Genomic DNA, 16,307 nt, shown 5'->3' with positions numbered 1-16,307 from the left:
GGAGTCTAGTGTTGTGTCCCAGACAAGCTAGTGACTGTGGAGACCCTAGGAGAGAGTTGTTCTCTGGGTCAGTAGGAATTCACTTAAAAAGTAGATGGACCGGGGTTGGGGATTTAGCTCAGTGGTAGAGCGCTTGCCTAGCAAGCGCAAGGCCCTGGATTCGGTACCCAGCTCCGAAAAAAAGAAAAAAAAAGTAGATGGACCAGAAGGAAGACTGAAAGAGTCACAGCTGGAAGAGGAACCTTGAGTCTGTATCAAGAGATAGAATCTCTAAGGGATAAAGGCAGGCTTGAGGGAAAACTTTCTGTAGTTGGGCTGCAGCAGGGATAGAAGTAAGTCTGAGGAGATATGGAAGGAGGAGAGGAAGGATGCTAAAGTTCCCCTACCTGAGTCCCAGCCTAGTGTGAGGACCCAAAGCTGCCCCACAAGGTTAAGACTCAGAGGAGGCAAAAGCAAGCAAAGAATAGAACATCGACCCAATGAAGATGAGAGCAGATATTTCCAGCGCACCTAGAAGAAAGTGATCGTGTGGGCCTGCAGAGCCACAAGGGAATGGACACATATAAGGAAAGGCTAAAAGAAAGGCAATAAGGGAGAATTAGGAGACCCTGCATCTGCACCAAGAAGCCTGGCCTTAGGGGAAGGAGCTGTGTTGAGAGAGGGGATCCTCCAAACCTCGTCTTTGAACATTATCCAGTTCTTTTCCCATTTATGTGTGTGCATACATGCATCAATAGTGAGCCTATCTTGCCAGTGAATTTTGTGTACACTGAGGTCACATGTGGCATGAATCATTCTGTAATGTGTTTTTCTAGTCACCACTGCGGATTTGAAATCTATCCAGATATAGAGGGACATGTGCACATGTACAAACAGAGAGCAAGAGGAGTGAGAGAAAGAAAATTAACTCCTCCTTTTGCATTCACATATAATATTGCATCATATGCTCATTTATTTTATTCTTCAAGTGGTGACATGTATACCAGAACATAAGGCAACATTTTCTCCAAAATTATCACTCAAAGAAAGAAGTCATGTAATACGTGGAAGCAGCGGGTATGATAGTCCAATCTTTCAATTATTTTATTTCAAACCTCATATTTATAGGAACAACACATTTTTCTGAAATTATAATACAGGAATGTTAGCTTCTGAAGCAGTGAGGTGAGGAGATGAAGATGAGGGAGAACCAAGAGAGAAATTTAACACAAACCAGGTAATTATGAGTGGAAGACATCATAATTGCAAATGTTGTGGGCCATTATGCTGTAAAAATCACTTTGAAATAAAGCAGAAATTAGTCATGCTGTGGAAAGCAAGTGTATAATTATATGACAAAGGAAAAAGTCAGTCATTCTAATGTTAGGCAGAAAGATCCTACAGTCGGGCAATTTTTTTCCAGAAAAAGCTATGAAGACCAGTACATAAACTGCCAAGGACGACATGCCCTGTGAAGCTATCAGTGTCTATCAGAAATCTGTTCTTCCTAGATGGTCAATGTATCAAACATGACCCTTTCTGAAAAACAAAACTAAAAACATTTTAAGTCATTACTTTGTTTTATGATTTCACATGGGCACTTTTCACCTTCTAAGTGAATTTCTGACTGTTTCACATCCCTAAAGTTTTATGTATTCAGTTTCACCCCAGACTTTTTTTTTTCATTGTTCTTATTTTAAAGGGAAACACTATTGGTCAACTTCAGTTATACGGAAAGGGATATAATTATATCACAGGGCCAGCTGTTTAACTCAGTAGAGACACAGGGTAACATGCACAACAGGCTGAACTGATCACAAGCACCATAAGCAACTACCAAACTCAGGGTAGCTCAAACAACAGTAAGGCTTTCCTCACACGAAGGCTGTGGACTTCAGAATAAGTATGTCAGCAAGGCAGGTGTTGTTCTGAATTTCTCTGAGCTTGCCCGTGGCTGGTGTCTTTTCCATGCAACCTCCTTTTTACGTGTCTACGTATATAGAGAGCAGTAGTCAATGATTCTGACGTATCGGACCCCACCCTGCCTTCCCTTAATGTTTAGTACTTCCAGAAAGACTTTGTCTCCAAATAGACCAACACTGTGGGAACCATGCTTGGCTCGTAATTTTGAGAGGGCACAAACATTCAGTCTGTGACAGGGTACATGTGTATAGTCAAAGTTGCATTATTTTTAAACTTATGATAACACCTCCAATGTTTTTATTATAGATGATGCCACTAACACAAATAACTAACAAGAAATTTTCTGGTGTGAAGGGCTGGGAGAACCATATCTTTTCTTGCTCCAAGATGTCATTAAAATTCTGTGCTGATTCTGAAGGGGTTCTTTTTCCCAGGGATCAAAGGGACACCAAGGAACAGAATGAAATCCCACATCATTTCCTCTCATTAGACTTTTCAACAAGACCCAGTGACATGGTGACCTCCTCCTCATGTAGCTCCCTTCCCCCCCCCCATGGGAATTCATGGCCTTGCCAGAATTACCCAGCTCAAATTGGCATTGATGAAAAGGGTCTTGGTCTGATTCAGGCACTTGTTTTCTGTGTCTCTACCAAGCAGGCTCCATTCCTTAGTAACACCAAGGACAGCCTTTATAGCAAGGGTGTGTGTGGCCTCGCACATTTTGGCCAGGAGTTGTCTACCATTGCCAAGAATAGAGAGGTCTTCAGAGTCAGAAGGACCCTAAATTTTAATGTACTTCAAATACAAGGGAATCTGAAGAAATTTTTAAAAAGTCACCAGATCCTACTACAAAAGTCTATATTCAATAAAACTGGAAAATCTGGAGGAAATGGACAATTTTCTAGATGGATACTAGGTACTAAAGTTAAATCAGGAACAAATAAACTATCTAAACAATCCCATAACTCCTGAAGAAATAGAAGCAGTCATTAAAAGTCTCCCAACCTAAAAGAGCCCAGGACCAGATGGGTTTAGTGCAGAATTCTATCAGACCTTCAGAGAAGACCTCATACCAATACTATCCAAACTATTCCACAAAATAGAAACAGATGGAGCACTACCGAATTCTTTCTATGAAGCCACAATTGCTCTTATACCTAAACCACACAAAGACCCAACAAAGAAAGAGAATTTCAGACCAATCTCCCTTATAACTATCGAGGCAAAAATACTCAATAAAATTAATGTACCTTTATAATTAAACTAACATGTGGACTAGTTAGGCATCTGGTGTTTAAGCAGCCATGAATAACATGGAGAAGCAACAGATTCTGGGCAAAGTAGAAAGGCTCTATGTTCTATGGTATCTCATTAGGTCAGCCCCTTGCTACAGTGGAAACTCTCAAAAGCTGGCATATTTACAGTATCAGTGAATTCATCTAATGTAGTAGAGGGTAAACATGCCCACATTATTAGCATCCTCTTCCCCAAAAAGCCCAAATCTAAGTCACTGAAATAGCTCGGAGCACTCAGGATTATAGTCCTAGCATTTGAACAGTAAATAAAATTCTAAATAACTATGAGACAGGTGACTAACCTCTGACCTTGATCCAGTGGTCAAGCCTGAAAACACACATATGGGTAACATTATATAGACTGAGCAGGTTATACTTAAGAAGGCATATGTATATAGATATGCATATATGCAGCAAAATTAATAAAAAAAAAGGTCATCAGTTTGAAAGAGAGCAAGGAAAGGTATGTGGGAAGATTTGGAGGGAAGAAAGAAAAAGGACAAATAATGTAATTATAATATCAAAAGTAAAACATAATTTTAAAACAGTGACAAGAATCAGTGCTAATTCTGATGCTCATTCTAATTCCAATGGCGCCAGCCATTTGTTTGGTATCTGAACATTTTTCCCTCTGTCATCAGGCAAATTCATCTTATTCAACTTCAGTGAGGATGTGAGAATTATTCATGTTCATTTTACAGAGGAGAGAACTGTGGCATAGAAGGTTAAATAATTTTCCTGAAACATAAATTAAGATTCACGGTAAATTAGACCAGTTCTGCTGACTTGCTCAACAACATCATGAGAGGAAGACTTTCTCAAGGCTTCTTCCAGTTCAGGTAGACTGGGGTGTAAGCAATCCCTAGAAGAATCTAATGTGCATACATGGTCCTATTCCCCTGGCACAGTAAAAGCCTTCAATGACACAGGATTAATAATCTCTTGAGAGAGTGAACCTAAAGATTCTTCTCACTCTGAGACACTTGGAAAGTTGACCTATGAATTCTTCACCTGCTGATGTATCAGGTAAACTCTAAGCACAAACATGATGGCTAACTTCAAAATGAGCCACGGGACGAGCTCTCTTGTTCTATTTCTCTCTGTGTCTCTGTCTTGGCCTCTGTCTCTTTCTGTTTTTGTTTCTCTCTCCTCTCTTCTCTCCCTACTCCTTCTTGTTCTATCTCTCCCTCTCTCTTCTCCTCTCCCTTCCCTTCTTCTTTCCTCTCCTTCCTTCTTTCCTCTCTTCTCCTCCTTCTCCTCCTCTCCCTCCCTCTCTTTCTTGTTCTATATCCCATCCCTCCTTCTCTTCTTCCTTTGCTCCTTTTCTTTTTCTCTTCGCTGCACACCCATTCTTTCCCAGTGTTTCCTCCCTCAGGCATAAAATTCAAGCTTTTGTTCAAAGGTTCAGAGGATTCAACACTTGCTCATTACAATCATGTAAACACTTCGATATTTATATATGCCAGGTACAACCATATAAATACTTTTAAATATTGTACAAAATTAATGATCTTTTTATTACAGCTTGCAATTGATTAGGGGATTGTACTTGGCTCTGGACATGTCTGACAGCGTGAACTCTGCCTTGAGGCTGTGCACTGAGGGCTGGGCTCTAAAATGATGAGCTAGAGCAACTGGGAACCTGACCTCTCTTCTCTCTTTTCCTGGTCTACTCTTTTTCACTAACTGGGGACCTGCTCATACTGAGGAAGGTGATGGAGACTAGGGGTGTTTGAAGTATACTCCGGGAAAGAAATTTAACACTTACTGGACAGTGCTCATTGCTGTGCCAGAAGGTGGCATTAGTTGTCATCCCAGGGACTAAAGTCACCAGTTCTGTTCCATGCTAGCCACAGTGCTTCATGTGTTATGTTATTCTATCTATATGATGTAATGTGGACTTTATTAATGCAAGTATGGAAATGGAAACTCAACTGGCATGATTCATCTACTGTCATGCATTTATTAACTGGTACAATGGGATTTAAAGTCTACACATACCTGGTTGTAATTTGTCCTAAGATCATGCAAATATCACCATTGAAGGAACCAGGCAGAAGGGCACACAGGATCTGTGTATTTTTTCTTTCTTTCCTTCTTTTTAAATAAATCTTTACAAATTACCTCTTTCAACAACATAGTGAAAAAGTGTGATTTATTTAAAACTACAAAGTTAAATCATATAGATCTATGGTTTTAACTTCTGTGAATCTCAGATTCCTTTGGGACTCTAATGGGAGGAAGCTGCTTTCACACCACACTGTTGCAGAAATTTTTTCCTAGAATTTTATAAAGTACCTAGAGTCCCTAATGTCTCTATGAACCCCTGTGCTTTGCCATTATACAAATTCAGACAAAGATATCTGGTAAATACATGTTTTCTCCTCCAAATTGCATGTTCTCAAATTTTATTCTAGAGCAAGACCACGTTCAAACACTACTTACACCACTTGCAGAAGTCTACATTCGCAAGTTCTTTACCCTCTCTGTGCCTCAAGTTCCCAGCCAGGAAACTGAAATTCAAAACAATTTCCATTTCTTGAAGCCCCATCATAATTAGTCTAGTTAATATGATCAAGCACTTAGACTATATGCACATAGCAAGCATCCAAAATATGTCACCTTCTACATTCTATCTATGCGGCTGTCAAGTCTCTTCTCTCACTTTGAGTTTCCATTTCTGTAATTACCTTAACTTTAAACTCTCTTGCTTCAGAACTTTGTCCTAAGCTGTTTCCCCTAAAAATCATCACCTCCTCACCCTCAGTCAAAATGAACCAACAGCACATCTACACTGATCTCAACACAAGCATCCTTTCTTCAGAGGAGACTTCTATGACCTTACTGACAAGGGCAGATGTTGCTTTTATAAGTTCCCATAGAGCACAGCAGATTCCTGTATCTATTCTGGATATAATTTCCTTACATACTTAGAGAGGGATAGGATTGGCATATGCATCTTCACCATGTTTTAACTCTGGGGAAAAAAACAGGATTCAATTTCTCTCTCCTTAGAGTCCTCAGCATCTGTGATGATCATTGACTTATTATTATAGATCCTCAGCATGTGTTGAGTGGTGGATCACAATGAACAAATGTGCCTATAATGAACGGCAGAGCTGAAAGACATGTAAAGAGTCTGTTCAGCCAATGAGAGTGGCTTTCTTTATCAGTTCACAAGAGAGAGCCCTTGTACTTAAAGGGATTTCATATTGCATGTGTCTGAAGTTCAAGGTTCCAGTTTATAGCACAGCAAGCCAGAGGTCAATTCACTTCCCCACTGCAGGACACATGAGAATACATTAGAAAAGAACTGTGGAATTTCAGAAGGCCAGTCCCCACTTAGTCATTTCACTTTATTCTAAAACATATAAACAGAGACAGGGAGAGAGAAGAAGAAAGAGAGGAAGATAGAAGGAAAAGAGGGAGAAGATGGAGAGAGAGAAAGACAGGAGGGACAGAGACAGAGACAGACAGAGACAGAAACTTCCCAAGTCTTTACAAGATTCAAAGACACATCCCCTCAAGGCTTGCTAATTCTCCCACTGTATGGATTCTCTGGAAATATATGGTATTTAATGAGAAAAAAATAATAACTCAGAGCAAAAACAAAGCACACTGTCTGGCTCTCCTCCATCCCATTACACACCTAATCTTTCTAGACACTTCGGCCAACTTTGCCCAACCCTTGGGCTTTCCCTGCTGAGACATATTAGTAGGAAAGTCCCACAGTTGGATTAATTAGATCAATGTTGAAGTTTTCATTTGCTCTGTGAGTTTAACAAATTAATCTGGCGTATAATGAAATATTGTGAAACAATTTCAGAATGGATATTGCAAATGCTGCCTTGTTCAATTACTGTCAAAATGCACATGCAAGAAAGATATGAAAATCTGAACATATAATTGCAGACTTAATTACCACTCAGTGCTAACCAGAAGTAATCATATTGAATCAGTCTAAGTATTTTAACTACTTCTAAAGTTCCTAATTCCAAAGAAGTGGGAACATGTGACCAAATATTATAAGCAGACAACTAGCTAGGTATTCTCCACCTTTCTTGTGTTAATAAGGTAAGTTATAATGGTCAAGCCACAGATTTTGCAACGAACCACAACCATGAATCAGTTTTTATAATTGAATGGCCTATAAGCTACTTTCATGCATATTATCTCTTTTGAATCATCTCAAGAGTTTTGATTGTGTGTGGAATTAATAATCCTCTGTTGTCCTCATAGACTGTTTATTTAATATGTTTATAGAATGATCACTATGTCATATAAACTATTCCAGGCACTAAAGTCCATCCTGAGTGGAACTGTGTTCCTCTTCTAGAGAAGATGCTTACAATACATTCATGTAGACCATAAAGAAAAAAATAATGTTTGGATAATGAATGTCTGCAAGTCTATTTCAAAGATCTTCTTTAAGAAAGGGGAACACTCCTCTATTGCTGGTGGGAGTGCAACCACTCTGGAAATCAATTTGGCAGTTTCTCAGAATATTAGGAAGAGTTCTACCTCAAGACTCAGATATACCACTCGTGGGTATATACCCAAGATATGCTCTACCATACCACAAGGGCACATGCTCCATTATGTTCATAGCAGCTTTATTTGTAAGCACCAGAAACTGGAAATAACCCAGATGCCCTCAACCAAAGAATGGGTAAAGATAATTTGGTTCATCTACATAATGGAATACTACTCAATCAGTATTAAAACAAGGACGTCATGCAATTTGTAGGCAAACGGAAAGAACTAGATAATATCAGCCTGAGTGAGTTAACCCACAACCAAAAGGACATGCCTGGCATTTACTCACTTACAGAGTAGATATTAGCCATAAAGTACAGGACACCCATGCTACAATCCATAGACACAAAGAGGCAAAATAAGAAAGAGGGCACAAGGGAAGATGCATGAATTTCACTCAGACGTATCATGGAGGTGGATGGAAGGAAATGGATGAGGGAAGGAACTGGGTGGGAGAAGGGACAGGGAGGAGAATAAGGGTAGGGGATCAGATGTAGGTAAAGCCAGAGAGGGAGGCCCAGGAGAGTAAACAGAAGGCAGCAGGAAGGGGAGGCAGAGATAGCATTGTTAGGATGCACCAGAGACTTGAGATGGGGGAGGCTCCAGGAAGTCTATGTAGTGACTCTAGCTGAGACTCCCAGAAGTGGCTGATATAAAGCCTGAAGTAGTCACTCTCTGTAGCCAGGCAGGACTTCCAGTGAATGGATAAGGACACCAACCCACCCATAAAACATTCAACCCAAAATTTGTCCTGCCTACACGAATTGCAGGGACAAAAATGTCCCTGAGATTGAGGGAATGGCAACCAATGACTGGCCCAATTTGAGACCCATTCCATGGATAAGAGCCAATCCCTGACACTATTAATAATACTTTATTATGCTTGCAGACAGGAGTCTAGCATACCTGTTCTCTGAGAGGCTCCACCCAGCAGCTGACCAAAACAGATGCACAGACCCACAAGCTGAGCTCAGGAAGTCTTGTGGAGGAGTTGGAGGGAAGAATTAAGGAGCCTGGGTGGTTAGAAACTCCACAAGAAGACCAACAGAGTCAACTAACCTGTGTCCTTGGGAGTTCCCAAAGACTGAACCACCAACAAAAAATCGTGCAAAGGCTGGACCTACCCTCCCCACTACCACACACACACACGTAGCAAATTTGCAAATGCTCTTCATGTGTGTCCCCTAACAACTGGAGCAGAGGCTTACTTTGACTCTGTTATCTGCCAGTGGATTCTGCTCCCCCAACTGGGTTGCCTTAACTGACCTCAGTGGGAAAGGATTTACTAGTCTTGTAGTAACTTGAGGTACCAGGATTCACTTTGCAATAAAAACTGTACAAAGGTTTTCCACAAGACAACAACTGTTGCTTAGACATGGCCAATAATTTGGACAAAGACTGCGAAGATCTAAAAGGCCCTTGCTTCTCTAGTCCTTTCCAAGGAATTAACACTTGTGTGAATACCCCAGGAGAAAGGAGCTCCCTGTGCCAATGCCTCCTGGGTACAAAGTGTTGAACTATGAATGTGTCACTAATTCCTATCAAGGGAAAGCATGCCAACATAGAGGTACTGCCATAAGGACCCCGAGTACGCTGCCTGTGTCTGCCCTGCTAGATATGCTGGAAGATTCTGTGAGACAGATCACAATGCGTGCATGTCCTTGCCACATAGGGCTGTGTGCTGGTATGGAATCAATGGCTCCTCCTGCATGTGTGTGCCTGGATACCAAGGAAAGCACTGTAACTTGGAAGTAGATAAAAGTATTTCTGATCCCTGCATGACTGAGGCTGTATACTTCAATGAGATAGGAAGATATGCACGTGTCTGTCCTCAAGAGTATTCTGGTATGAACTGTGAGCTAGAAATTGATGAAATGTGGATCTTAGTCGTGTTTACATGGTGCCATATGTCAGAATGCTCATGGTGATTACTTTTGTGACTATGCACTTGGATTCCTTGGAGACCATTGTGAACTCAACTTTGATGACTATGTCAGCTACCTTTACATGGAGGACTATGTGTGCATGGAAGAAACATCTACAACTGTGACTACACCAGTAGTAGATTCACAGGGACACACTGTGAGACTTTGATGCCTCATTCTCAGTCCAAGCCTTGTCATAACAATATAACATGTAAAGACACTGTTGGCACCTATATTTGTTATGGCTGGCCTGTATACACAGGTGTCCTGTGTGAGATAGACATAAATGAATGCAGTAGCAACCCCTGCTAATTTGGGGGGAATGTTTCGAGCTGTTCTTGAGGATCTATTGGGACACATTGTGGCCTGCTGTCCTTCAGCCACCTTGAACCCTCAGGCTGGGTTTGTATCTGCCATCCTAGGTTCATGACAGGAGTCTAGCAAAATTGTCCTCTCAAAGGCTCCACCCAGCAGAGCACCAACACCAAATTCAAAGACTGACAGCTGAATATTAGCCCAAGCTAGAAGACTCTTATGTAAGAGTTGGGGAAGAATTGAGGGACCTAGCTGGGATAGGGACTCCACAGAAAACCATTAGAGTCAGATTACCTGTACCATTAGGGGCTCTAAGAGACTAATTACTAAGCAAAGAACCTATAAGGGCCAGACCTAGTTCCCCATACATATGTAGCAGATGTGCAGCTTGTCCTCATGTGGATCTGCCAACAACTTGAGTGGGGACTTACCTAGACTCTGTTGCCTACCTATGGATCCTGTTCCTCTTACTGGTCTGGGCTCCATGGGAGAGGATGTGACTAGTACTGCAGTGACTTAAGGTGGCAGGGTGGATTGGTACCTGAAGGGACCTCCCCCTACTCAGAGGTGAAGGAAAGATGAGGAGAACTCATGTGAGGGGTAACTGGGGGAAGTCTGCAATTGGGGTATAAAATGGATGAATGAATGAATGAATGAATGAATGAAGAAAGGAAGGAAGGAAAGGAAAGAACGAAAGAAAAAGAAAGAAAGGAAGGAAGAAAGGAAGAAAGGAAGGAAGGAAGAAAGGAAGGAAGGAAGGAAGGAAGGAAGGAGGAGAAAAAAGGGTGTTGTTATTCCTTACAGGTGAGAAAGTTGTGGCTTATCCCAGGATATCAAACAAGAGGATGATTCACCATAGACATTTCTGGTGCAATGTCCTTTTCAGAATGAACTCCCAGTACAGAGGGTTCCAGTTAGTTTAATGGGCAGGTAGAGTGCTGATTCGTTTCTCCAAGTTGATAAAGAGTATTCATGGTTAGAAAGGTTCAACGTTCAACCTTGTAAAGTTTCCCTTTGATATAGCATTCAATTAGTAAAATCCTCCCTGAGTTCTGGAAAATTCTCAGAAGGTTTTGGGTTAGATTTGTGTCAACTTGAATGAGCCCACTCAACTCCCTAGAGAACCTTTTGCACTCACTCACAGTACGGTTGGTGCTCATTTTTGCACAGCTCTAGGACATTAATAAATACAGTCTATGTCAGGAGAGGGCCTGAAACACAAGCAGGCATACCATCTCACCAGTCTTCTGTCTGCTAAAGGGGTCTGGATAGCACAGCTCCAGAGTCCCACTTTACATTGTTATCCTGGGTCTCTGGCCTTATAACTGCTCTCAGATGGAAAAGTGCTGCCTACTTCAGCTGCTTTCTCTGCACTGAAAGAGACTGGTTTGACAAGCAACGGGTAATTGTTGTTTACTGCTGGCTAGTGTCAAAAGCTGCATTTTGCTGGTCGCATGTGGCTAAGGGCCTTGCTCTGAGGGGTGAAGGTTCAGAGCCCTCACCTTGATAATTGAAGAAAGGGCTGAAGAGTAGCTTGGTGAGTGCCCATTCTGTCGCTTTATGTGGGAAACATGACTCACATTAAAGCATTCATTGCTCAGCTTAGACCAGGTGAATCTTCAGGACCCATTGCTCAGGGAACTGTCAGTCCTTTGAAGATGGGTGCACCAAGATAGCTTTTTCCCCAGACTTGGCAGAGCTACTGTGTCCAGATTGCAAATAGATATTCCTTGCTATCATTAAAAAAAGTTTTATTATGGAATTAGTGCAAAAACTACACTCAACTTCCTACTCAACACCTGCTGTCCAAGTTTTGTGGTTGAAATTTTTGTACCATTAAAATGGCTTAGTCTATCAAAGACTTGGATTTATATTCTCTACCGGTTAGTAAACATGATGTACTTGAAAACAGATAGTGTCTCTAAGTTAGATTATTATTAAGCATTGTAGTACTAATTAAGTTAGATATTGTTAGTAGAATAATGATAGCTATTACATAGAGTTTAGAAATTAAGTGACAAAATACATCATTTAAATCAGTGTTTGAAACATAAAAAGGTCCTGGCAACCTGTCTATGAATATGACCACTACCATCAACATCATCATAAGTATCCTTCCTTATCTCATCTTAGACATTTAGTATTATTGTTAAAAACTTTACATTTGGAGGGTGCAGGATAAATGTTACAGTCCTATCTAGATTATTCATTGGGTGTGTGCTCTATCTTCCCCATCAACAAACTAGAAATAAAGGTAGCAATGATGTATGACATTAGTATAGGGCTAGGTAAATCTTGGTAGTCCAGCACTGATCTAGCCTTTGTAAGGCTTTGGCTTTAGTGTTAGTTAAAAAAAATAGCAGCAGTGACAACAACAAAAAAAATATTTTCTCAGAGTTATGGAATAAACAAATAAATTAAATAAATGTAAGATTCTTCTTTGCTTTTCAGCTAAGTTGCATACATTTATGCTACACAGTATGATAGTTTGATTCACCGTGGAATAACTACATGTAGCCAATTAACAAGTCTATCATCTGACATCCTTGTCATTTTATAGTATGAGAGAACATTTAAAATCTACACACTTAACTATTACCAAGAATAGAATAATTTATTACTGCTACCAGTCTCCATCTGCACCAGTTAACCTGTGGCACAGCTCTCTAATGCAAATCTCACCCAGAGAGAGCTGGACTCCCAGTGAAGTCACTGCTAAGATCACAGGTAAGACAAATATTTTTGCTCCAATAACTGGCCAAAGAGGGGCCCACCAGGAGACCATCAGTCTCAGGAACTTTGGAGCAGCTAGGGGCAGGATCCTTCCCGTCTCCATTTGTGCCCCCAGAGGAATTAACCCTGTGGCACAGCTCTCCGTAACCAAATCCAGCCCTGAGAGACCTGATCGACCAGGAGTGCTGCCATACCTAAGATCACAGGCTCCCAGTTCTCCCACTACAGCGATCCTGGAGAGCCCGACAACCAGAAAGGCAAGGATATAAGGTATAGAAGACAGTGAAGATTCCCAAACTAAAGGACTAGTAAACATCTTCAACAAAATCATAGAAGAAAACTTCCCTAACCTAAAGAAAGAGATGCCCATGAACATGCATGAAGCCTACAGAACTCCAAAAATATTGAACCAGAAAAAAAATTCCTCCTGTCACATAATAGTCAAAACACCAAATGCACAAAACAAAGAATATTAAAAGAAGTAGGGGAAAAGGTCAAGTGACATATAAAGGCAGACCTATCAGAATTACACCAGACTACTCAACAGAGACTATGAATGCTAGAAGATCCTGGGCAGATGTCATACAGACCCTAACGTTATACAAATGCCAGCCCAGCTACTATATCCAGTAAAACTCTCAATTATCACAGATGGAGAAACCAAGATATCCCATGACAAAACCAAACTGACATAATATCTTTCCACAAATTCAGCCCTAAAAAAGAATAATAGACGGAAAACTCTAAAACAAGGACGGAAGATACACCCTAGAAAAAGCAAGAAAGTAATCTTCTCTCAACTAACACAAAAGAAGAAAGACACAAAAACATAATTCTACCTCTACCAACAAAAATAGCAGGAAAAACAATCACTATTCCTTAATATCTCTTAACATCAATAGAGTCAATTCCCCAATAAAAGACACTACCTCAGAGTAAAAGGCTGGAAAAAAAATTTCCAAGCAAATGGTTCCAAGAAACAGACTTGGAATGGCCATCCTGATATAGAATAAAATCTACTTTCAACCAAAAGTTGTCAAAAAGATAAGGAAGAACATTTCATATTCATCAAAGGAAAAATCTGTCAAAATGAACTCTCAATTCTGAACAGCTATGCTCTGAATGCAAGGGCACCCACATTCATAAAAGAAACCTTACTAAAGCTCAAAGTACACATTGTACCTCATACATTAATAATGGAAGACTGCAACACCCCACTCTCATCACTGGACAGATCATAGAAACAGAAACTAAACAGAGACACAGTGAAACTGATAGAAGTGATGGACCAAATGTATTTAACAGATATCTATAGAACATTTATCCTAAAACAAAAGAATATACCTTCTTCTCAGGACCTCGTGATACCATCTCCAATACTGACCATATAATCAGTCACAAAACAGGCCTCAACAGATACAAGAAGACTGAAATAATCCCATGCATCCTATCAGATTACCACAGACTAAGACTGGTCTTCAATAACAACAAAAATGACAGAAAGCCCACATCCACATGGAAGCTGAACAATGCTCTACTTCATGATAACTTGGTCAAGAAAGAAATAAAGAAAGGAAATTAAAGACTTTTTAGAATTTAATGAAAGTACAGATCACCCTGGATTGAGGCTGGTCTTCATAACAATAAAAACAACAGAAAGCCCACATACACATGGAAACTGAATAACACTCTACTCAATGATAACTTGTTCAAGGAAGAAATAAAGAAAGAAATTAAGAATTTAAGAATTTTTTTTAGAATTTAATGAAAATACAGGCACAACGTACCCAGTCCTTTTTTGAAGGGGGAACAAAATACTTAAGGGAGGAAATATGGAAACAAAGTGTGGAGCAGAGACTGAAGGAAAGGCAAACAAGAGACTGCCACACATAGGGATCCATCCCACATGCAGTCACCAAAAACGGTCACTATTGGAGATGCCAAGAAGTGCTTGTTGACAGGAGCCTGGTATAGCTATCTCCTGAGAGGCTATGCCAGAGCCTGACAAATACAGAAGCAAATGCTTGCAGCCAACCATTGGACTGAGCACAGGGACTCCGATGGAGGGGTTAGGAAAAGGACTGAAGGAGCTGAAGGGGTCTGCAACCCCTTAGGAAGAACAACAGTATCAACCTACCAGACGCCCAGAGCTCCCAGGGACTAAACCACCAACCAAAGAGTACACATGGAAGAACCTATGGTTCCAGCCAATATATTGCAGTGGATGGCCTTGTCAGACATTGGCGGGAGGAAAGACTCTTGGGCCTGATCCTGTGAAGGCTTGATGCCCCAGTGTAGGGAATGCCAGGACAGGGAGGGGAGAGTGTGTGGGTAGGTCGGTGGGGGAGCACCCTCATAGATGCAGGGGGAGGGATTATGAGATGGGGGGTTGTGGAGGGGAAACCAGAAATGAAATGTAAATAAATAAAATATTCAATAAAAAAGAATGTTATTAACTGCAGTCCCCATGCTACCAATAAATCTTCAAAACTTTATATCCTTCATTATGCCTCCACATCTTGAGTAGAGCATAGAACTAAATGTTTCTCCTTCCATTTGTATCAATGTACTCAGAATGACTTAAGAAAACATGCAATTAATGAGCTCACCATCCACAGAAGTGTCCACGAAACAGTCCGGGGTTCCAGGGCCGAGGAAACTGATTCAGGTTTTAGGCATTTTTTTTGTAATAGGAGTTCTTGTCATAAGAAAAATTTTTATAAATAAAGTTACATAGTTAGAAAAAGAAACCATGCCTCCTCCCCCCATTCACCAGATACCACTCTTAGACGGCAAGACTGTCACTGAACAAGTTCACATGAAACTGGAAGGACAGGCACCTCCCACAACCACAGAGTGGCAGGGTGGGTATGAAATCTGTTGTTCAGTCATGCTCCTTGGCTGTTAATGTATTGGGGAAAACCGTTTACTTTACGGTTATGTAAAACAAAAAACATTATAAAATATTCTAGAAAGCCTTTAATTTTATGAATTCACCAAGCCTTTGTCCTTTAGTAGAACAAATCTCTGAGGAGTTAGGACACGCATCATTTGCTCGAATTATTTGGTCATAGAGCCTTGCAACAGAACATAGTTTGTGAAAACATGGGTGTCCTTAAAGGCTCATAAGCCTTGAAGAAAGACACAGGAAAGTTGCCTCACCCTTCATCATGAGACTACTGAGCTTAGGGTCCAGTTTCTTTATTTTAAAACAAAGGACAACTCACACAGTAGCTGAACTTTAAAGACCCTGGGTTCATCACAGCAGCTGCCTACTAAGTGCTAGTTTCTTTTTATTTTATTTAATTATTTGTGTGTGGGTATGTGTGCACATGTGCGTGCATGCTCTGTGAAGATGAAAATGACTCCCATCACATATAATTTTTCCTAGATGGACAGTCTCTGCTGAATGTCAGAGTATCTTCAGACTGTCACTGGAGCCAGCTTGTTATACAGACTGACTTGAAAAGGCTTTCTTCCTATAGGAATTGCCATATCATTCCTATTTTCCAATTTCCATGGTCTAAGGCTGATAATGTCATCCTAAGTTCTTATTTGTCTGGCAGAGTTTCACAGCCTCATTTGACATGAGGCTTCCATA

At 40.6% G+C, this 16,307-nt stretch overlaps 1 pseudogene; it reads left to right on the top strand.

Moving 5' to 3' along the window:
• The first annotated feature begins 7,931 nt into the window (after positions 1-7,931).
• On the top strand, positions 7,932-10,099 carry LOC116884898 (annotated as a pseudogene).
• The last annotated feature ends 6,208 nt before the right edge of the window (positions 10,100-16,307 follow it).

This window comes from Rattus rattus, chromosome 15 (genome assembly GCF_011064425.1).
Source record: "Rattus rattus isolate New Zealand chromosome 15, Rrattus_CSIRO_v1, whole genome shotgun sequence".
NCBI classification, from domain to species: Eukaryota; Metazoa; Chordata; class Mammalia; order Rodentia; family Muridae; genus Rattus; species Rattus rattus.
This window is presented reverse-complemented; position numbering and strand designations above follow the sequence as displayed.